This window comes from Urocitellus parryii, chromosome 3, assembly GCF_045843805.1.
Source record: "Urocitellus parryii isolate mUroPar1 chromosome 3, mUroPar1.hap1, whole genome shotgun sequence".
In the NCBI taxonomy this organism is placed as follows: Eukaryota; Metazoa; Chordata; class Mammalia; order Rodentia; family Sciuridae; genus Urocitellus; species Urocitellus parryii.
The window spans coordinates 197,834,683-197,859,052 of NC_135533.1; the positions used below are offsets into that span (position 1 = coordinate 197,834,683).

At 43.7% G+C, this 24,370-nt stretch overlaps 1 protein-coding gene across 4 annotated transcripts in view; it reads left to right on the plus strand.

Annotated features, from left to right (window-relative positions):
* LOC144253679 (trafficking kinesin-binding protein 1) overlaps window positions 1–24,370 on the plus strand; it is a 115,870-nt gene that overhangs the window by 31,298 nt on the left and 60,202 nt on the right. For all 4 annotated transcript variants that reach the window (XM_077796277.1, XM_077796278.1, XM_077796279.1 and 1 more), the window contains exon 2: window positions 1,251–1,445. The gene's annotated coding sequence lies outside the window, so the exon portion shown is untranslated. The remainder of the gene's footprint in view (window positions 1–1,250; window positions 1,446–24,370) is intronic.

A 24,370-nucleotide genomic window follows, 5' to 3' on the forward strand; every position in this document is an offset into this window, starting at 1 on the left:
TGGAGCCGGAACTGCTGCGTTCGCCATTGTGTCTCCTGTGAGACACGTGGATGGATGGATGGATGGATGGGTGGGTGGATGAGAGGAAGTGTGGATGAATGAACAGATAAATTAAATAAAGGTCAAATTCTAGCTGAAGGGATAGCTTGAATGGTTAAAGAGTGAATAGAAGGAAGAAGTTAGGCATAGTGGTTAAGTTATAACTGGTTTGGCTAAAATGTAGGGTACTTGGAGAAGATAGTAGGGGAAAGGGTGGGAAGAAAGACAGCCCAGAGAATGAAGGTCACGAATTTAGGCTTTCGTTCCTAGTCGGTGGACACTTAACAGTAACAATTGTCTTGGGCAGATCTTGGCAATAAGCGTGCATGATTCTAAGTTAAATTTTTTTTCAGTTTTAAATTATATATAATAATTGTACTATTTGTGAAGTACAGTGTCACTTTTCAATACAATTTGTATATAACATGCAGTGATCAGATCAGGGAAATTTACATTATTTCAAATGGTTTTCATTTTTTTAAAAATGTTGGGAACATTCAAAATCCCCTCTAGCTGTTTTGAAATATATAATTAATTATGATTGACAGTCCTCCTACTGTACTATAAAATATTCAAAGTTATTCTTCTTAGCCAACTGCATTTCTATACCCTTTAGCAATCTGTGTCACAGCTTTCTGTTGCTGTGACAAAATACCTGAGAAAAAACAACTTAAAGGAGGAAAGATTTATTTTGGCTCATGATTTCAGAGGTTTCCATCTGTTGTCAGCTGGCTCCATTGCTTCTGGTCCTGGGGCGAGGTGGAGTATCATGGTAGAATAGTGTGGTGGAGCAAGGCTGCTTGCCTCATGGCGAACAGGAAGCAGAGAGAGAGAGAATAAGAAAGACTCCCTGGACAAGAAATACCCTTCCAGGGCATGCTTCCTCCAAATAGGCCCTACTCCCACAGTTTCCACCCCTCCCAATAGTCCATTCAGCATAAGAGCCCTCACGATCCAGTCACTTCCCCACCTCTGAACATTATTGCACTGGAGACCAAGCCTTCAAGGAAGGAGCTTTTAGGGGACATTCCAGGTCCTACCCACACCTCTTCCCCATAACTCTAAGTCTGATGTGGCCTTGTCTGGCCTCTCTGTGCTGTAGGTGAGACCAAAGACCCACTGCAGGTCACAAGTGTAGCTGACCAGTGGTGGCAAGGCCTTAGCCAGAGTGGACTCTCCTGTCTCAGTCTCCTTGCTCTTCCTTTCTCTAGATGTGTGCAATAGCACCGATCTTCCAGAAGTTGAGATCATCAGCTTGCTGGAGGAGCAGCTGCCCCACTATAAGTTAAGAGCCGACACCATCTACGGTTATGACCACGACGACTGGCTCCACACGCCTCTCCTTTCCCCAGACGCCAACATCGACCTCACCACCGAGCAGATCGAGGAGACGCTGAAATACTTCCGTGAGTAGCTGCCCTTTGATGCTCTGATGTAGCTCCCCCGTAGCCGCCACCTCAGGTGAGGTCCGGTACTGGTCACACTGTCCCACAGCCTGCCTTCTCTGGAAGGTTGATGTGGCTGAGGGTTAACCACAGGAAAGGGTCTGAATCTTAGATCTTCTGAAGTTTTAGAGCAGCGTGGACCCAGTAGGATTTTCATTTGAACCCACTTTCTTTTAGCTGACAAATTTGAAAAATGTTCCCATTTCTGCTTCTTACCAGAGGACCACTTGAGTACCTAGAAACTCCTATGGGGAAGGAGTTTGTCTCATTTAAAATCAAAGGTATTTGAGACATGGAGGGACCTAATGAGACATGTGCCAAGGGTGACAACTGAGAAGCTCTTTGAACTGGTATTTGGGAAAGTCGGGCTGTGGGTTGCAGCAGGCAACCGTTGATGCTTTCAGGCTGCAGAGCTTATACCTAGTAGGGTGAGCAGTACACTAGGAGAGCTCTTTTCAGTAGTCAGGATGACAAGAGATGACACTTGGTATTGTAGACCTCAAAAAAGGTGACAAATTTTAAAAAATTAATAATTAATACTTAATTTTGGTAACTGAAGTTTATTAGAGAGGTAGCTTTTTAGAAGCAGTTTCACTCTTTAGAAATGTATGCCAGCTGGGTGATTTACATATTGATGTATCATTGCATCAGCCTTTAAAAAAAGAGTACAGCAGTCCTGCTTTTATGTGGAGAAAACATGATTCAAAACCAGCTTATGATGCATCTCTAAAATTTTTTACTAATGCAGACCAGTTTTTCTAATTTTCTTAAAGTTTTGAGATCATTTAAAATAAACAGGCTGGAACTACAGATTTATTTTTTAGGTTGTATCAGAGGCCATTTTCAGGTTTTCTCTATTAGATACTTTCGTATTAGGAGGGAAATTTGTTTAAATTGGCCTGTGTTTTTATACCTGATGCAAATCCTAGTTTCTTTGTGAACACTGCAGGAAACAAGTTTCAATAAAAATAGAATATTCTATAGGCTTTTGAATGACTCATGTATCTTGTAGAGTTTACGAAGCTCTTTGTAAGTCATTCTAGCTTACTCATGGAAATGTGGTATTGTGCATAGAAAAGCAAGTCCAGAGTAAGATCCTCAGTGTGTTCTATATTTGCCTCAACTGTGAAATCCACAGTAGAATCCACAACACAATTATTGTTTGATAAATCTCTTTCTGTTACTTACTTTTCCATAGATGACCCTCCTGTGATTCTGCAGTACCCCTTATGGCTGTTTCTGCCATGGGAGGCTCCCAAAGTTCCTTCTCATAACTCTGAATAATCACTGGATACACGGTGTAATTGGAACACCATCCAAGAGCAGCACCACACAGTTTTCAAAGACCTTTCACACTAATTGCTTCATTGCATCCCTATCAAATGTCTACAGTTGGGCAGGGCTGGTTTTATTATCAAGGAAATGGAAGCATGGTGAGCTCGGTGTCTATTCCGTAGCACTGATCCATAGTCTCTAAGGTCTACTTGACAGTAGACTCAAACAGAGATTGTGTCTTCTGTTTGTTGGTTTGATTTTTAGTTATCTATTAAAAAAAAAAAAGAAATCCTGGTGAATTTGGCAGTGATAACGTATAATAAAATTGAAGAACTGAAATAAACATTGAGCAGAGATTCTGAAAGCTTTTACAACATGGTTGTTTCCTGGTATCCTCTTACTTCTGTTTGTTTTGTTGTATCCCTCCCACCCCGTGGTTTTTTTGCTTGGAGCAGAATGGCTATTTGTTATATTAATTGATGATCAAGCATTAACTCTTTTTTTTAAGAATTTTTTAAATTATTATTTATTTTTTAAATTGTAGATGGACATAAAACCATTTATTCATTTATTTTTATGTGATGCTGAGGATCGAACCCAGCCCCTCGCACATGCTAGGCAAGCGCTCTACCACTGAGCTCCAGCCCCAGCCCTAAGCATTAATTAATTGAAACTCAGGACCCTCTAGATGATGCTTTCAGACCAAGGTTCTGGGGCCCCAAAGTATACAGGGAGAACTGAGGGGCTCTTTGAACTGATAGAGGAAAAAAATAGGCATCTTTATTTTCATTAACTTCTGACCAAAATGAGGTACAGACAACAAAGCATGGCGGTGCTGGCAGGACAGTGACTTTGTCACCAGTGGGGATCCTAGGTGTTTGCATGTCATGCCACGGCAGAGGCAAATCCCTTCAAGTAGCGTCTTCACTCATCACTGCTCTGAAGTTACACCAGATGTGCTGATAGACCTCATTTTTGATGCATTAATAGAGAAACACTTATGTCACGGATGTTGTTTTTTGTTCCTGTCACAGATCCTTTTCAAGGTCTAGTAACTACATCAGTGCAGCCATCTTCCTTGTACTTGTACTTGATCATACATCTGCAGTCCTTCCTTACAAGGAGGGATCAGTGAGCCTTTTGCCAAACTGGTGGAGGGGTTGGTAGAAGGCATGGGCTAGGAGCCCTTCCCTGAGCCTGGTGTCCTCCTTGGGTTCCGTGTGTTTGTTTACACGTGTGTAACCCAGGAGACGTGTGAGTCACTTGTGAGGTATGTAAGAAGAGAGCGTAATTCTTTGTTTCAGTCTAGACTTATTTTCTGTTTTAAGGGTATTGTAGCCTTCTATGACGAGTGGCAGTGGGGACATGGAGCTCCCAGGTGTCAACACTGAGCAGGAGGCCAGCTACACCTTGCTGCCCAGATCCAAGCTGACACAGCATGGCTGCCAGGGAGCCAGATAAAACTCCTTTCCTTTCCTGAGTGGAGAAGCCACACTTTGCCTTTTAAATCTGACCTTCACCTGGTTTGCTGAGAGGAGGGAGAGAGCCATGGGTGCTCCACCTTTACCAGGTGGCAGAATGACCTTTTCAGAAAAGTTTCAGCACTTCTCCATGAGTCCGAGAAACACCAAAAGCGAAAATGACCCACAAAACAAATGTGTCCATAAACTTAGGGCATTTGAGAAGCAATGGTCAACATGTGGCACTTACTGTGTGCTCGGCCCTGCTTTCAGTGCTTTTCTTGTCTTTCCTCTAATCTGCCAGAAACTTCTGAATTCATTCCTGTTGCTGCCCCATTCTACAGCTGAGGATGTTGGGACTCAGGGAAGTCCAGAAACTTCCCCAAAGTCACGCAGCTAGCCAAGGGGGATGCTGAAATTCAAACCAAGGTTGTCAGGTGTGACTCTACACTAACCGCTGTCTCTCAGAGTCACTAAAAAAGGGGAAAACTCTAGTTTAAGAATAAAGCTAGGGCTGGGGTTGTGGCTTAGGGGTAGAGTACTTGTCTAGCATGTGAGGCACTGGGTTCGATTCTCAGCACCACATATAAATAAATGAATAAAATTAAGGTTCGTCAACATCTAAAAAATATTTTAAAAAAGAATAAAGCTAATCTTGTGAAACACAAAAGAAAAAAACAAAACACTTAAAAATATGTTTCAGGATACGTTTGTAGCTTGTTGATTTATATTTGTCTGACATACACAAAATTGATTTTTCTCCCATGGACCAAGGGGATGTCCCTGACCCTCTAACACTTAGCCTGATGTAGCTTAGTTTGAAGATGAGATGTGATTCTTCCTTGTGATTTTTCACCTCCATCCTGTGGTCTGCACATCCTGCTTCCCTTATCTCAGACAGGGAGGTGTGCTGTAGACTCTTTTACTCGAGTAAGGTTCAGCAGACACCAGACGTGAAGGTTGCTGCACTGGTTAGTGGGTGACTATGACTCCTTTTGGGTCCTTCTTCCAGGGGCATTTAATATAACTTTGTGGTTAATGAACATCGGGAGGAAAGAAATCTGTTTCGCGTGCGTTTCAGCTGCTGACCGTGCTTCCTGCAGGTTCCTAAGGAGAAGAGAAAGTTATGAAGCAAACAAGAGTTTTGAGATATCGTTCCACTGTTGACTTTTACTCTAAGGTGCCTTTAAGGAATCTGCCAACAGGTTTGACTGAGTGGCCAGTAACCCCTGTAATCCTTTGAGAACTTGACTTGTTTGAGTTTCAGCTGAGGCTTTCTTACTAAGGAGATCAAAACAATTTCTGCATTATTGATTTATTTCCACGACCTAACCCAGGGACTTTGCACTGGGCAGGACCAGTGCAGGCAGCTCCCCGGGCCTCTGTTGGCATCCTGCATTGAGTTTTTGTACCTTGCTTTTCATGGCTCAAGGTCATTGACCCAAGTGACACTTGGTCTGATATAGCTTAAGTGGAGATGAGACTTCATTCTCCCTTGTGGCAGGTCTGGGAATGTACGTATTAAGCCAGCTCCTGTTGCCATTTTAATGTTTTTTTTTTTTTTTTTAAATTTCAATTTCAATAAGAAGCTAAAAACTATTGATCTAGTCTAATCACAATTGGGCACAAGGGCTCCTAAGGCCTGGTATGGAGATATCCTGAGCTCCTGCAGCGGGGTGTGAAGAGCAGGAATTGTGTGCAGGGTGCCCCAGGCTTGCCCCAGGACTCTGGGCTGTACAGGAACATTACCTTCTGTAAGGCTGTACTTGTTTCTGCCTTGTTCATGCCCTTGCGTCCCCCATGCTCACAGGCATCATGAGTGTTTGTACAGTCAGACATGTGAGAATTCATGAGAAGGCTGATGTGTTACAGTTCACTCACGCAGGGCTCGTCCCAGAGGGGCATCCAGCAGGGTAAGCATGCAGAGCTGGAGTCCCTGGCTGGGGGATTTCACCGACTCTGCCCACTCCACACCCCTGTACCTGGAGGTCCCCGTCTGCCCTTGTCACCAGAACAGGCTTGATATGGCCACTACCCCTTCTGGATCCCTCCTGGGCTGGCTTCCAGGGCCTCTACTTGCTCCAGGTTTCCCTGCTGTGCCCCATGCATGGGTCCTTCCTCTCCCTCTGTGCTTCCACATCAGTGGCTCTCAACCGTGATGCACCTAGAGCTTTGAAAAGGTTTCCTGCCCAGGCTGTACCCTCAGAAATAGTTCTTCTCCCCCTTAGGCAGCTATGAAGTACAGCTCGATGCTGGTGAGCCCAGCCTCCTTCTCTGCCTGTGGTTGCTGGGGAGCCCCCTCTTCCCCCACCCCCGATTTCCCCAGCCTCAGTAATAGGCATGAGCTTCATGTGGACTCTGCCAAAAGCAGACTTCCTTTCCTCCACGCCCTTTTGTCTTAATAAATAAATATGACACTGATTACCCCATATCCACATTCTCTTGACCTTCGGTGGTGCTATTGATTTTTCCTCTGTGTGTGTCCCAGATCCCTTCTCTGACCCTGCTGCTGCCACCCATGGCCATCTCTTTCCTGGGCCACTGTCTTCCCCCTGTTCTTGCTACTCTCACTCTTGCTTCTCTACTGTCCTCTTGTGTTTTCTCGAAATCCAGTTGGTTTGTTCTGTACCTTTTTCTTCCATGGCTCTTTGAATAAAATGTGGTGTCTTCAAAGACCCTGTGGCCTGGCTTTAGCTCTGTCTCCATCGGGCCTCCTTTGCCCTCCCACTTCCCCAGCAGTTACACTGGTGCCTTCAGCCCTTGAGCACAGCTCTCGCCTGCCCCAGGCTTCTGCTGCTCCCTGGCCCTCTCCCCTTTCTTTTCTCTTCTCTGGTTGTCAGCATAAGTGTGTCCTCCTTTGAGAAACCTTCTGTTTCCAGCTTTTCATCACCATGACCAAAATACCTGACACCAGCTTGGAGGAGGAAAGATTTATTTTGGCTAATGGTTTTAGTCCATGGCCAATTAGCTCCAGGGTAGAAAAATCATGGTGGAAGGATGTGGTGGAGGAAAGCTGCTCAGCTCATGGCAGCTAGAAAACAGAGAGAGGGAGGGAGGTAAGGAGGGAGGGGAAAGAAGGGGCCAGTGACAAGATTGAGTCCCCAAGACCCCAAGATACCTACTCCCTCCAACCATGCCCCTCCTCCTATCCTTTCCACCACCTCCCAGTAGTCCATTCAGCTATCAGTGGATTAATCCACTGATGAGGTCAGAGCCCTCATGATGCAATCACTCCCCTAAAGCCCCACCTCTGAACCTTGTTGCTTTGGGGACCATGCCTTCAACACATGAGCTTTTGGAGGACATTCCAAATCCAAATCATAGCACCTTCCCAGACCTCCCCATCTGTGGTGTCCACCCACTTCTGTGGCTCTACCTTTATCCTGCTGTGTCGACTCTCATCACTCTGTAACTATTTGCTGATAGTGATGATCAATAATGATAATGATGAGTCACATTTATTGAGTGCTTACTGTTTGTCAGGGTTGTGCTTAGTGCTTCATGTTCGTGAGTGCCCTGAGACCCACATACTAGATTTGAAGTACATAATCCTCTTTGTGTTAAATGACTTCTTCAAATATAATTGTTTTGTCCAAATTGAATTGGCTATTTAATTGATTCTTTATTGAGCATTTCAAGATGTAAAACTTTTTCTTCTTAGAAGAAGTGCTTGTTCTTTTTATATGTTCATGAAAAAAATAAACCCAGTTAATTATATCAACAAACAAAACAGGCATAAGCAAGTTTGGGAACACACACATGATCCATGGTGGGGACAGTGCACTGTTCACAGGAGCCCAGATGCCTGGGCACAGAGAAGTGGCCAGCTGTCTGGTGGTGGTGCAGGTGTGGGCACTGGGCAGTGGACTCTGCTGGGGGTGGGGGTACTGTGGTGAAAAAGCAGGATTAGTTAGGAAAGTGTCCTCCTTATGCTGCTGTTGATCTTTTTGCCAGGTAGGATTTTACCTCTCCTAGACAGTGAACACCTTGAAGGCAGAGGTCCTGTTAGTTTTGGTTTCCTTCTGTACAGAGAGAGGGTAGAGTGTGTGTGGGTCAAACTGCGTTGCCCAGGCTGGTCTTCAATTCCTGAGCTCAAAGGATCCTCCTGCCTTAGCCTCCTAGGGAGCTGGGACTCTTATCATGCCTGGCCTAATGTAATGCTTTTTAAATTAATAAATGTTGACCATTTTCCTGGGTGTTAAAATTCTTGAAAAACACAATTTTCACTACTGCTTAATATTCAGCCATTTTATGTCTAATCATTTGTCTATTATTAGGAACCTAGACCACCTCTAATTCTTCCCCAAATAACACATGGGTGAACATCTTTCTGTATAGACATTTGTCTGCCCATGCCATGATTTTCTTAAGGTGTATTTCTAGAAATTGATTTATTGGGCTTCCAGGTTGACCATGAAAGCCTCTTTGAACCATATTATTGCGAACTCATAGGTTAAATATTTCCATAAATTAGTGTAATAAAAGTTGTTTGGCTAACTCATGTTGAGTTGTGAAGTTAATAGGAAAACCTAATGAGCAAATGCTGAGTGGGTAAACGAATAAAGCACCATTTTGTGAGATGAAGGATTCAGGAAACTCCCTGGTGCTTTCCTCGCCTCAGAATGTTCAGAGGAGACTTGGATAGTGTTGAGTGCCTTACTCTTTGGGTTGAGAATTCTCCTTTCCAGGTTTCACCTCTAATTTCTGTTGTCTGGTTTGTAGGTGGTAATGGTTAATGGTGAGTGAAGAGAACATCCATTGTGTGTTTACGTTTAGTCCCTTCAGTAGCTGTGGGGTGAAGGCTGTTCTTAGCCTCATTTTAAAAATGGAGGATCCTTTGTTGTCTGTCGGAAGTCACACCGGAAGGGTGAGCAGCAGGGCCTGAGCTTATTCTCTTCCACACTATGATCTCTGACTGTAGCCCATCCCTCTTTCTTTCTTATTATTTACTGGTTTGATGGGTCTCATGTGCTTCTGAGGCACTAAAAATGGATATGTGCGCACCTCTCTGGAGCTCCACCTTGGGATCTTCTCATCTTTAACCCATTTCTTTTACTTTTAGACATCAGGCCAGGTAGGACTGCTAAGCCATTTGCCCCCGAACACCAGAGTTGGTCTTTAAGGGAGTCTGAACACATCCTTAAGATTTTCTTGTAAGATACCTGAGGAAGAATCTTAACCTTTTTCTTAGTTTGAATAGGTTGTTATCCATGAGTAAATGTTTGGAAAATGATAACACTAGGTAATGACCGCGAAGGAGCTCACATGGGCGTTTATGTGAGGCTGCCAAACCATCTCAAGATATGCTATTATTCTTCTAACTCAAAGTGTCTTCAAGGGATCAACTTCTAAAACTTTTTACCAAAAGAAACTTCATGGGAATGAATAGCGCTGTATGTTTTCTGTAGAAGTTTAGCGAGAATTGAGCACAGCTAATCCCTGTGGGGCAGGCGATGTCTCTTTGAGGTGTGGGTGGCCTCTGTTTCTTAGTGAAGGTTTTCTTTTCTGCTGGTTCTTCAGAGAGTGCTATGGTTTGGATCTGAAATGTTCCCCAAGGGCCCGTATGGTAAAGGCTTGGTCTCTAGCCCCTGGTGCTATTGGGAGGTGGTGGAACCTTGAAGAGGTGGAGTCTAGTGGGAGGAAGTTAGGTCATTGGAGGGGACATTGTACTCCAGCCTCTCCTCTTCCTCCCTTTGCTTCCCAGCTGCCATGAGGTGAGCAGTTTGCTCTATCATGCTTTCCCTGCTATGATGTGCTGCCTTGCTACAGGCCCCAAGGCAACATGGCCTAGCAACTGTGAACTGAGGCCTATGAAACCACAAGCCAAAATAAACCTTTCCTTACAAGTTGGTTGTCTCCAGTATTTTATCACAGTGACAGAAAGCTGGCTAACATAGGGAGAAAAGTATTTTGAGTGCCAGTAGTCCAGTGTAGAGGCCACCAACCAGCTCAACTGGCCTTGAACAAATTACTCATGGTTATGTTGGCACTAGCTTTTATTATCTGGAAATTAATCAGCATTAAACATTCTGTGAATCACTGAAATGTGTCTTTGAGAATTTTTTACTCTCTAGTCAAAGGTATTCTATAATGAAGTAGTTTTAAAATTATTCTTTTTGTTTTTTTGAGTTTCTGCTCAGGTGGGTGGTGGAAAGTTCTGCACGGGTGCTGATGCTGATGGTCTTGCTTGGGTACCCAGTAGTTCTGCATGGGGGAGTAGTTGGGAGACCTACTCTGAGCTGAGGCCCGGAGCCCTGCATGGCACGGTGACTGTGATTCCTGCACTGGAGCAGGAATATCACTCACTGAGAAGCAGTATTCTCACTACTTGAGGCCCAGGGCATGGAGTGACACAGAATGCTACCTCCCTCTGTCCCGCCATCTTGGATCCTCCAAGTTTTTTTGAGTTTCTTAATTTGAGTTTTCCTGTCATTCATATACATATATATATGAATTAATAGTTGGAACTTTTAATTCTTGTTTTTATAAATCATAATGTTGTTTGCTTTTTTCAAGTGAAAATACTGTTAAATTGTTTTCAAGTGATAATTTAGGGACCATCTTAAAGAATTCTCAAATTAACACCATAGAAATATTTATCTAACTCTTCAGTTTGTTCTAAATTACCTGGGACTTTTTTCATTAAAATTTCTTTTTGTAAGGTGTAAATTAAAAAAAATCGCAAACTATTAAAAAAGTTTCTATATTTATGGAATGAAGCCTTCAAGGGCAGAGCCCATGCCTGCTTGAGTGGATCAGGACCTCACAGTCAACAGGTGCTTAATAAATACTTCTGAAGTAAGAGAAAGTACAGAAAATGTGCCTTTAAATGGAGAACAAACAAACAAGTGTTTCTCCTTTTTTGAGAAAGAGATCTTTCTATTCTACATGTGGATTTAAAATTTTGCTTTTTTTTATAAGAAAGATAAGGAAGTAGGAAAGTTTGTTTTTCAATGACATTGACCAAATTAGATTGTTATATTATGTGCATGTACAAATAGTCATGATGAGTTCCACTATTGTGTATGATTATAAAGCACAAATAAAAGAAAGTAAAAAAAGAATAGAAAGATCATTTCATCTGTTGTCACCTTCCAACAATTGCCTTCATCCTAATGAAAATGAAGCAAAAATTGGGGCACCATAATATGCACAAATTGATACATAAATAGCACAAAGTGCTGACATTCTGGGAGAGGGGATGGCAGTAGTTTTATGAGATGGTGACCCAGAGAAAACAGATTGTGTGTGTGTGTGTGTGTGTGTGTGTGTGTGTGTATGTGTGTGTGTTCGTTCATCTGTGCAGGGGAAGAGCCTGCTAGTACAATGAGGAATCTGTTCTCACTCAGACTTGAGAGTGGCAGGGCAGTGTTGAATGAAGGAAGGACAGAAATATGGGGTGGGGTGCAGATTGTGGTGGGGAAGGAAAGGGAACTTATTGGCCAGGAGAGGTTTTCAATATCATTTGTTAGCACAAATAATGCATACATGATAATGTCCTTATAAAAAATGGCCGTGAATTTCTCTTTTGCAGATGGCTGAGTACTGGGGGTGCTCCTTCTTCCATCCCTAAGACCTAGGGCCTTTTGTTCCCAGGAGCTGTGCCTTCTCTCCTCCTGCTCTAGCCTCATGGGAGCAGACTCTTCTTAGGCCCAGGTTTCTCCACTTGTAGCTGGCCCTGATGTCTGCAGGATCAAAGATGGAAGCAGCATGGCCCTGGCTGCACAGTCACTTCCCACACGTGAACCACACAGGGTGGTGATGCCTACACCCAGCTGTAGGCCTGGCAGCCACACTGCGGGGATTGAGGGTGCCTGTATGGAAAGTTGATCAAAACAGCCAACATGTCAGAGTGCCTGACAGCACCAGGAACCCGGGCACAGTGTCTGGTGAGCCGGGCAGTCAGATACTCACATGATGGGCATAACTCTCTTGTGGCCCTGCCCTTACCTTGTCACCTGTCACCTGACAGCTTTCATTTTGTTGTTGTTGTTTTTGATCAAACCAGATTCCAACTTTGAGTATCCCCTTCCCCTTCCTTTTCTTTTTAAGAACAAAAATGCTTGGCAAGCAATTCTATACAGATTGACTGTTTTCCTTTTCATGTTAATTCAGCACGTCGAAGACAAAACTGGAGCAGACTCAGGTGGGAAATTGACAGCCCAGCTCACACGCCATCCGCTCCTCCTGGTGATGGGCACAGGCTACTGTGGTTTAGCTGAGTTTTGGCAGGAGTAGAATTTGGGGCTGTTTGAGCTTCTGGTTTGTTTGCTATGAAGCCTGAGGCATCTGCTATGTGACCTGCTGGTCACAGGAATGAGATTTCTCATCCAGCCCTCCCAGGCTGACAGGAGGCAGACACAGAACTGTGCAGGTTGTACTGATATCACGACGCATGTCAACTCTGTTTCTCCTCTCTGTCTTCCTCAGGTGTAGGGTTGTTGTTAATGGGGACTGCATGGGGACCTGGATTCCTGGTGCCCTGAAGTGCTTGCTGAAGGCCTTCTCCTGGCTTGTGGATGCTTTTGTAAAAGCCAGGCTTTGTTCCCCACCTTCCCTTGCAGTGGGGGTGCCTGTGCCTGGAGTGAGGGGGAGATGGTTGGGAGGGGTAGTTGACAGCAAGCTGTTCCTTAGCAGCCTGCCTTCTGCCGTGGGTGCTCAGTGACTGGCAGTGGCAGCGTTTTAAAAAATAAAGATCAGAACCAGAACCACGCAGAAGCATCCTGCTTAGTTAGTTTTCTGAAGCAAGTGAGAGAAGGCCTGCTTACAAGGATGTATTTCACGTACGCCCCGTGGCCCCCTGGGGGCTGTCCTCTTCTGTCTTAGCCTCCAGGTTGCCCTCATATGAGGTCAAAGTGGCTGTGCTTTCTGAAGGCAGGAGAACTCTGGAGACTGGGAGTGTGTTGCAGAGGAGGCTTGGGACACCCCCAGTGTGGTCCTGCAGCAAAATGTCCAACACTTCCACTTAAGCACTGGTGCTGTGGGTTTGATTTGTTTCTTGGTGACTTCTGAACCTAATTTTTGTTTTTTCATGGATCTAGTCATCCTTACAGACATTGAAGAACATACCATCTCAGAGTAGTTCTGTTGGTGTTCCAGGACTGCCATGGCAAATGACTGTCAATCTGGTGGCTTAAAACAGTATAGATTTATTCTCTCACATACTGCAGACCAGAAGCCCAGAATCCAAGTATCAGCATGGTTTATTCCTTATGGATGCTCTGAAGTCTGAAGGAGGGAATCCATGCCTCTTTTGCAGTTTCTGGTGGCTGCTGGTGGTCCTTATCATTCCTTGGCTTATAGATACATTATTCTAATCCCCCAACCCTACCACCCCACCAGAACTGGAGACTAAATCCAGGGGCATTCTACCACTGAACTACATCCCCAGCCCTTTTTATTTTTATTTTGAGACAAGCTCTTGCTAACATGCTTAGAGCCTTGATAAGTTTCTGAGACTGGCCTCAAACTTACAGTCCTCCTGTCCTAGCCTCCTGATTACAAGTACACACCATCATGCTCTATGTTCAATTTTTCTTTTTGTCTTCAGGGTACCTTCTCCTCTCTGTGTCTTTTCTCCTCTTCTAAGGACACTTCCCATTGGATTTAAGACCCACCTTAGTTTAGGGTGATGCCATCTTGAGACCTCCTATCCCATTACACCCACAGAGCCCCTTTGCACATAGGTATAGCTTCCAGGTGGACATACCTTTAGAGGGTCTTCCACTTTCAACCTAGAGCCATTTTCTGAGATGGCCACTTCTTTCCCTTTGGTTACCGTGACACTTGGTCCCATCCTCATGAAACATTCATCTGGGACATGTCTAGAAACACGAGGTTGGTCAGTGTTTCACTGTTACAGTGTGACAGGGTTACACTGAGTTGTCATTTCTCAGGAATCTGGGGCCCTGTGTGGGCAGTCGGCTCTCCTCTGGAGCCTTCTGGATAATCCAGTCCTGGCTTTGATCCTCCTCCCACCTGGGTGTACTTTGTGCCCACAATGCAAGTACCTGCCTCCTCGTTCCATATCCGCTTGGCTTATTCATAGCCTCCCTACTCAGACACGTTCCCACAAGGCTCTGGAGAAAATAGTGGCAGAAGCAGAGCAGTCATACATACCTACCCAACTTCCTAAAATGGATTAGAACCAACTTCCTATTATAGACTCCTTTCTTTTATATTTCGGTTTGCCTTGTTCATTTGTTGCTCGTTTCGTCTTGATATTCATTATGAATTCATGGCCTCTACAGACTCAACTTGTTCTCTTTAGCTATAATTAGTTATCTTCTTTTTTTTCATATTCAAACTGTCACAACTTGGCCTGCAATTTTCCTCTTAAACTGTCTCCTGTGCTCTATCACTTCTACCCACACTTTTGGGAATGGTCTTTGTGTTCTCAAAACTTGGTATTGCAGGCCTATCTTGGAGTTTCCCTGTCCCAAGATATGCAATCAGCAGCTCTCCAAGGAGACCTGGTAAAATCTAACCCAAATGTGGTTGAGGTGCTGGTGATGGGTGGAGGGCATCTTTGTTGGGCTATTTGGGTAACAGAGCTAGAAATTATATTCTTTCTTTCCTTCTCAGGATTGAACCCAGGGATGCCCTGCCACTGAGCTACACCTACAACCTCTTCTATTTTATTTTGAGATAGGATCTCACCAAGTTGTACATGCCGGTCTTGAACTTGTGATGCTCTTGCCTCAGCTTCCCCGTAGCTGCGATTACAGGCATTACCACATCCAGCTTAGTATTTTCTTCTTGACATCACAAAGCCACATGGATATTTTTCAGTTTCAGTCTTGCTTTTCTGATCATTTTTAAATTTTGTTTCTAAACTTTTCAAATTGCTTTCTCTATGAGATGCCGAGGTGTTTTTTTTTTTTTATCTCCTTTAATTGTACCTTTTCTCTTTTTCCTCCTTCAACGTTTTCTCAATCACTTATTGAGGAAGTGGAAAGGCTCAGGTGGTGGGCTATGCACCTGGTGGGTATTAGATGCTCTTGGCATTTGCTCTGTGATCCTGGACAAGTGATTAACCCACCTGAGGCCTAGTCCTTGTCTGCACGGTGTGGGGGTGAATTGGTTGTAGGGACCTGAGGAACCAGTGGGATTTAAGGTAGTGAATGCACTTGTAAGTGGTGTGGTGAAGATGTGAGACCCAGAGGTAGCAGGCCAGGGGGGCAGTGAGGCTCCTCTGGGGCTGCTCCTGGAACTTGTCTAGCACAGGTGGTATTGGGGAACAGGGTCACATTTAGGAGGAGGTTGTCCAAGCCTGGACCAAGGGAGGGGCATAACCCTGAGGAGTATTGCGGTTGTTGGTGTGGATTTGCAGCCAAATACTCCTGGATTTTAATGTTGGAATCGTCTCCACAGAGCTGTGGATGGATTATTTTCTCCTTCTGAGCCTATAAAATGGAAATTTTGATATAGACGTTTACTTCAGAATTGCTCAAAGCCCATAAAATTGGCCCATAAGTGATGCTGTTTCCTTTATGCTTATTATTTTTGTTACTTAGCCATTTTCTTGAAAAGCAAACGGAGAATGCGTAATCTTTAGACTTGGTGTAAGTCTTTTTTTTCAGTAGTGGGGATTGAACCCAGGGGTGCTTAACCACTGAGCCACATACCTAGCCTTTTTTTGTATTTTATTTAGAGACAGGATCTCACTGAGTTCTTAGGGCCTCGCTAAGTTGCTGAGGATGGCTTTGAACTCATGATCCTCCTGCCTCAGCTTCCCGAACTGCTCGGATTACAGGCATGCCCCCACACCCAGCCTTTGGTGTACGTTTTGATCAAGAATATGTTACTATTTAGAAACAGCCCCTCATGTCCTTCTACTCTGCTCATGAACTCAATGCCTTTGAATTAGGTAGGCTGGGAAAAGCATATAAATGATGTCTCTCCTCCTTTCCCTAATTATAGCTAGAAATTTATATTCTCTTTTTACTTGCTCCCACTGGCTTATTTCCTTTTTTTATAATATATTTTTTAAACTTGATTTTATTTATTTATTTTTATGTGGTGCTGTGGATCGAACCCAGGGCTTCACACGTGTGAGGCAAGTGCTCTACCGCTGAGCCACAACCCCAGCCCCTGGCTTATTTCCTTTTCTAAAGAACTAGAGTGACAAACATTTATCACAACTAACATTTATTGCAGCTTACTTTGTCTCAGGCTCCTGCAAAAAGCTGTGCATGCATTAATTGAAGCCCACCCTGGCTCTGCAGCATGTGCTGTCATCATCCTCATTTAGCAAATGAGACTGATGTGTCTCACAGGGTTGCAGAGATGTTGACTAAAAAGTCTGAACCAAACCTTAGGCCATTGGATCCCCCAAACCCTATGTTCTTTTTTTTTTTTTTTAACCCTATGTTCTTAACTGTGAAATTACACTGTCATCCACCCACCCATCTGTCCATCCATCCATTATTTTTATTTGTTTCTTTTGGGGTGTGAATAAAATATTAAAGAAATTCATAGCATGGTAAGGTAAATGTGCCAAGGCCTCCTCTGATTTTCATAGGATCTTTGAGGAGTTTGTATTTCTTCTTCCTTTATTAAATCTTCACTTTCCAAATTAATATTGGACCTTCCTTCCCAGACATAATGGATCGAATCTGTTGAATGTCCTGGTTTTGGAAGAGACTTAACTAGCAGTTTGTTTATTTGTGGGGCCTGTCATCATCTTTTCAGAAATTTTGATTAAACAGACCTTGGAAAACCTCAGGACACCAGTTTGTGCCCACCTGTTCTGAGGAATGACACATGAGAGGGTGCCCCGTGGTTTGTGGTGGGGCTGTTGAGGAATACCAACATTGCCAGGGGAGAGGTGTTAAAAAACCAGTGGAAGAGACGAGATGTATTCAGATAATGGGCAGTTATTGGGATTCAAGTCACTGCTGACTTCTGATGTCCTAGAAAACTTTCAATGTGTCTCCAAGAGCTGGGGTCAGAGACAGCGATTAATCCAAGTGTTGGAGGCTATGGGGGTCTGTTTCCCACTTTGATCAGGGAGAGTTTGGAGTTGGGTAGTGGATGCCAGAGCAGCACCTGGCCTCCAGAGTGGGGGCGACAGCTGGAGGACACATGAATAGGAATGGCGCCATTCCTTTGTCCCCTGTATTTTTTTTTTAACTTTTCCGAAAACTTGCTAACAACTTGAGTCAAAATTCATCACTGTCATGGGTGGGCCTCTGTCCACACTTGGGTGGTTCCTTACCTGCTTATGGTTGCAGCCCTTGCCTTATCTTCTCTTTTCCCTTCTGGTACTTGAAGAAGCTTTGCTAGTTGATAGTGGTAAAGAGATAGAAATCTTGCAGTCCTCAAGTGGACAGGATGCTACCTGGGCTCAGTCACTTTATAATAAGTGATAAATCAACATGGCCCTGAAGGGAGGAAAGGGCACCCAGTGGTGAGAGGCTTTTGGAACGGAGACAGGGGCTAGGAAGTCAACATTAGGGCAGCATTTTAGCTTCCTATGATTTAGAAAGGTTAGATATATTTGTACAAAGAATAGATTCTAAGGCTCTATGACACTATGAATAGTGTGTGTATAATGTAGTTTTTCCTCTTAGGGTTTTTTTTTACACTATACACATATATACATAAGCACATAATTATGTATATTATATAACACACACACAACTCACATGCATATGTATCTGTGAGTTCTGCATCTGCATATTTAGCCAACTGTGAATTGAAAATATTTTTAAAAAACTGTGTCCTGTGCAGAGTGTTATGCTTATCATTAGTCCCTAAACAATGTAATATAATAACTATATAAACAGCATTTGTATTGTATTCACTATTATAAATAGTGTAGAGATAATTTAAAGTGTAGGGGGAGATGCATAGGTTATATGCAAATACCGTGCTGTTTTATGTGAGGGAGATGAACATTTAAGGATTTTTGGTATTCATGGAGTCCTGGGACTAATCCCTTGTGGATACCAAGGATGAATGTTAACCTGTGTGCTGCTGTTGACACCTACAGAGATAGACCCTGGTCAGTGAAGTAAGTAAGTAGTTTGGTTTAGGGCAGGGTTGTCAGCCAGATGGTTTTGTATCCAGGGGATATTTGGCTATGTCTTTAAACATGTTTGCTTGAAACATTTGTGGGTTGGAGGGTGAAGCTACTGGCATTTAGTGGGTGGGGTTCAGAGATGTTGTAAAGCATACTGCAATGCCAAGGGCAGCCTTCTACAACTCCACGTATTGAGTATTAAATTTTAGACTATCATAAGTCTAAAATCTGTTGAATAATCCGGTGTTTCATTTTTATTATGAGACATTTGGAACATGTCAGTCATTTTGAACTAATAGATATTAACTATTTTTCAAGGAAATAAAGCATCACAAGTGCATTGATGAGGCCAGTTTCAAAGCCCCATTCCCTCACTCCTTCCCCATAGGCAACCACCTTCCTGAAGGTGGGCTGCTTCTTTCATGTGTGCGTTTTTGTGTTTTGATCATACATATTGGTGTCTGTGGAGCAGGATATTGTACTGTCTGAGCTCTCTGTAATAGTGTTCTCTGTTTATATGTTGTATGCTATTTTCCCAGAAGTTTGAGCAAAGGCGTGAACACAGAATAGAGTGCTCTTATCTAAGTGAAGTTACCATTTTTGAGTTACTTACATTTTCCTTTAGGTGCTGGTCACAAATTTTAAGAGCTGTTTAATGGTTTGAACCAGTTGGAGGAAAGAAAACCAAAAGTATGGTTTGCAAATTATAAAAGGTGGCATTTTCCAAATGTAGAAAATACTTTCTGTAGTGACCCAGAATTGAGCAAATGAGTATCTTTACTTTTGTTTGAGGCAATGATAGTGCTAAGCCCCTAGCCTCCCCACCACCTGCACCCTCTTTCCCTGAGTGGCACCTCTCAGCCTCTGCTCCCAACATCCTTGGAAGACATTTCCTCCATCTCTGCATCATTTTTCAGAGACGGCCAGTTTCTATGGCAACGGTTAGATTGAAAGATGAGTGGAGAGCAGGAGGCGAGGCTTGAGTGAGACTGCTGGGTGGTGGTGTGTGTCCCTGACGTCACCCTCCGGGCGTCTGGATAGGATGATTCTGGCTACTCCCATTCAGGGCTGCTGTCCAGTGCCGTTTTATTAGCAGGGCTGCCAGAGTCTCGATAGCTCTGCAAATTGCCTCCCTTTCTGCTTCCCCTGTCCCCCTCCCCGTCCCCCATAGAATTTTTCTTTCCGCTGCCCCTTTTCTGTTTTGGCTCCAGACTGTCATTAAGAATGCACAGCCTAATCCTGGTGTGTCTCGGGATGCTCTCCTGCCCAGCATTCTGGAAGGGCAGGGAGGCATGGCAGCGTTTCACTTGATGTTGATGGCGCTGTGAAGTCCGTTCCTCCCTCTGCAAGAATACTGACTATGCAGAAATTTATCGAAGCGGATTATTATGAACTAGACTGGTATTATGAAGAATGCTCAGACGGTAATTATGGCCCCTGAAATCCAGAGCAGGGATGTGTAGGGGTACTGTCTTTCTGAGAGGGGTTCCTGAAACCTTTCTGGGGAGATAGGCAGAAGCTGGGGGCACTGGAACTGGCAGGCATGCATGGCTCTGATAATTTGGAAGGCATGGTGGGGGAGATGGCAGGTGGGCAGGGCTTTTGACAGTGGGAGACTTCTTTTGCAGTATGCACATTGATTTGCTTCGAAACAGGAGATGGCTTTGGTGTGCTGGGCTTGCAAGCCGTGTACTTCTAATGGATTGAATTCCCTGGCGTAAGACGTGAGTGTGTTGTTGATGCATGTGTGGTGTTCAAGTAGAAATGTGTTTGCTGTGGACCATGCTTTCAGAGGGGTTAGGGAACTAGAGACTGGACTGGAGCTGGCTTCCCGGACGGTTAATTGCAGGCCTGAAAGAATCTGCCCTTTCCTGAGTCCAGACCTGGGGACCACTGGGAATGCTGGGGGGAAAGGCAAAAATAGCTTCCCACTTAGCGGGTGATTCAAATGAATTTTGCTTGTTGGATCCAACAGAAATTGAGGTGGGAAAGTGTCAGGATGGGCAAGGAGAGACTGTGTCCTGTCACTGTCTCAGTTTGTGCAGAGAGGGTGTGGCACATTCCAGAGGAGACTGCGTGGAGGCCAACTTGTACAGCTGGATGGGTCTCAGGAGGTTTCAGGCACAGGAAAATAACACAGAGAGGCATGACAGGGAGGGGGTCTCAGCTCCCATGGTGTTGGGCGTCAGCATGTATGTTGCACGCTTAATCTGTCTTCTTGAACTTTTTTCTTGAAAATGACCCTTAAACCAAACACCTTTACAAGAGACACAATTAAGAGGTTTGCTCTGAGGGTCTGTTCCCCAGTGATGATATGTCCCCAGTCTCCCATGAGCCTTTAATAGGTAAGGTAACTGCTTTTTAATTGAATTGGAAGTTTTAGATTGCTCCAGCCATGACTACGTTTGATTAACCTGAATGATGTAACAGGCTGGGAGCTGGCCTAGTTAGCCCTAGAACTGCATAATGATTTCTTATCTGCAGATTTTTGCTTTGACTATGGACTATAGGAGAGAGGCCAAGAGGCTTTCTCAGGGCAATTATATAAATGTGCTGAGAAACTTTACCACTGCCCCCCAGCTTTACATGAAGATATCATGTTGGGTCTGTGTGCATCTTCAAACATCTTTAGTAATGAGGATGGTGGACAGCTTCCAGGGTGTTGAGAGGAAAGGGTGAATGAATTTTTTTTTTGAGGGGCGGGGCTGTTAATTTTTGAAGCAAGTTCCCAAGAGGTAATTATAACTCCAAAAGGCAATTATAGAGATACTTCTTTGGGGAAGCCATCATTGACCCCCTTCTAGTTTCCTTGATGATTTGTGGCTTATTGGACCTTTTATAAGTTTTTAAGGTAAGCAATTAAATATATCCTCAGTGTCCCATTGGATCAGGGAGTGTTGGTTCCAGTGAAATGCCAGTCCTTGACCTGTGGGTGAGCTGGGTGTGGCTGTGACTCCTGTTGAAGCGGGGAGAAGGTTTCTTAATGTCTGGACCTGGCTCTTCACTGTTGTCTTTACACACTGAAATAAAGCCAGCCAGTCTGGAGGCTGAGAGGAGGTCTGCTCTTCTCTGAGTGTCTGTCCATCAGAAGGATTTTTTTACCCAGCAGTTCCTCAGTGGCATGTTTTGGCCCTGAGGCCCCTTGACCTCTCCTTTTGCAAGAGCAAAGGAAAACGGAAGCGACAGTTCATTCATCCAGGGATTAATAGATATTGATTACTGTTACTGTCTGAATGTGTGTTGAGCAAAAACACTTGCTCTTCAGCTCCATCCCATTTTTGGATGAAGGGGAGAGAATAGTTGGGACAGAATTTACAGGGACAACTGACGTTTTCATAATCCCACTTAAAAGATAGGTAGCAAAATATGATAAAAGGAACTGAAATCCAGAAATCATTGTTTAGGAAACTCACAAAAGGGGGATTTTGTGTGTATAGTAATTTCATGGTTATTTGTTTATACATTGCAAATTAGTTGGATTCTTTCCTGGTTTTAGGCAGGTTGCCCTTGTTTATATGGGGTTTTTTAAAATTGCAAAATAGTAGACACACAGCATTGCTTTGTACATCTTATCATTTGGCATTTGAATCAATATTGAGGTAAACTCAGTGTGGAGGGAAACTTCTGAGAAACTTCTGAGAAACTATACCTACTGATAACCAAAAGCAACTCAAATGTTTTGAAAAAGATCCAAACTCATTATTTATTTCAGGGTTACTGACTCGCACTTAAATTGCACCATTAGCAATGAAAAAGTAAGGTGTATGGATGGGAATAGAGGTTGCAGGCCAATTAGGACCCCTCTATAAAAGTTGGAATTAAGTGGTGGCTGTTGTTCTCTCTGATCTTTGAGGTCCAGAGGAGTTCATAGCTCCTTTAGTTATGGTGGTTTTGCACCCATCTCTGTGCCCCCACCTCCTCGTAAGACTAACAAAAGGCATGGAGCAGGGACTTAAAATAATAAGAAATGGAGAACGCTGATTGCTCAGTACCTTAAAGTAATTTTTTAGAGATTCAAAGTGGCCAGCCATTGACTATATATAGCAGTAGCCTTTACACGATTTGCACACATTTACAGTTTAAACTTGGGGGGTGGGTCAAACTTTGTAGTTATTTAGATTTGATGTTCCCTCTGTACAGCAGGACCTTTAAAACTTGGTAGATCATTGGATATTACCCGCTTATTGAGAAAGCAGATTCTCAGACTCCTTTCAGACTGGGAGAGACCTTAGGAAATCTGAATGTTTTGAGTGATTCTTGTATCAGGAAAACTGCCAGTCAGTGAAGAACAACAGGGTCTGGTCAGTTGCAGAATCTTACATCAGCTACACAGGTCCCTGAAAAAAAAAAAAAAAGTGTGCTTATGAAGAGTGAAAGCCTTTTTATTTTCAGAAGGCTTGGGTTCAAGTGCATGTCCTTAGACAATCAGATTGCATTTTGTAGTTATTCTAGGAGAATATAGCGTGATGGAAAGAGCCCTGGCCTGGAGTCTGTGTTTGAAGCTTGTTGTGCACTTTGTGTGGCATGTGGTTGGTGCCTCCTTGGACCTCTGCAAGCTTCTCTAAACCCAGAATCCCCCTCTGGAAGATGGGAAGAGCCAGTTGGTTGGAGCCTTTGTGAAAAGTAGAAATTACACATGTAAAGTGAAAGCTCTTTCGTAAATTGTGAAGAGGCAGCCAGGCCAGGACTTGATTTTATTTTCTCAGAAATAGTACAGATTGTTAAGTTCCTTTAAAAAAAAATCCTTTGAAAATGGAAATGGCTTTTGGGGCAAGGTACAGTATTGCGACCACCTGTTCCTTGTGACTGTTACCTCTATAATCAGACCTGTTCTACATCCACACTCGCCCTGCCCCTTTTTTACAGTGTTTTCTATTTGAGTGTTGGGGCAAAAGATGAGGTTTAGTTCATGGTGATTTTACAAAATAGGAAACTCAGAAGGATTGTTGCCAAGATTTGTTCTGATGAGTTCTCACCCTGCAGTGGAAGTCCATGACCACAAGCAAGGGTGATCATGAGGTTATTTGCTTGATTTCAGTGACTTCTAAAATATCACCCAAGATGGGGGTGGTTGGCTCCTGAGAAATTTTGTTAAATGCATTTTAAGCATAAAATGCAAAGCTGTCCTAGGGTTTTGAGGCAATTTACATAATTTTCCTGCACCTTCTTTTCCCTGGTGTCATACAGTGGAAACAGACCTCTGTTTCTTCATCTTGTGTGAATTCTTGATGCACCCTTAGAAGTGGAGATTGATTTTAACTTTTTCAGACACTGCACTCTCTTAAATGGCTGTTCAGGTGATTTCTTTTTTTAAAAAAAGAATGAAACATAAACAATTTTGTAATGAAACTGTTTTATCACTTTCCTCAGTAGAAATAATGTCCTCCCTCTGACTTAGAAGCCAAGGATGAGGGAATTGACAAGAGGAACAAAGAAAGCCCAGAACCCAGGAGTTTGGGACTTAGCTATTGTTTTTATTTATTTAAAGGACATAAACCAGGTCCTGGAGAAATGACCCTCCATCATGGGCCAGCCCTGCTCTGTGGGCGCAGAGTGGGACGTGAGGGAGCTGCAGAGAACATGGGGAGAGGAGAGAGCAGCAGGTGGAGTGAAGAGGAGAAAGGCTGTTACACTGGTATAGATAAATGGATGACTAAAGAGTGGGAGAGGAGAAAAGGTCACTACCAACACTCAAAAGCCAACTCATAAATGCAGGAATCGTGGAATGAGAAATTCACCGTTTGCTGTTCATCATAATAACTGCTTCACGCAAGAATCTTCAAAACTAGTGGTCTCAATGTATGTCACCACCAGATGCTTTTTTTTTTCCTTTAAAGTTGTAGTTGGACACAATACCTTTATTTTTATGTGGTGCTAAGGATCAAACTCAGCACCTCCCACGTGCCAGACAAGCACTCTACCGCTGAGCCACAACCCCAGCCCCCACCATCAGATGCTTTCTAACTGCAGAAAGAAACCTAGGAACTTGATAGTGGAGCAGTTTGCAGACATCACCTGAACCTAGTGGTCCCAGTAGACAGCAGCAGGAATAGGACTAACCCACAGCAGGTGCCTCCTGGTAAAGATGCACCAAAGAGAAAATGCATGCCTCTGTGGGGTCTTTT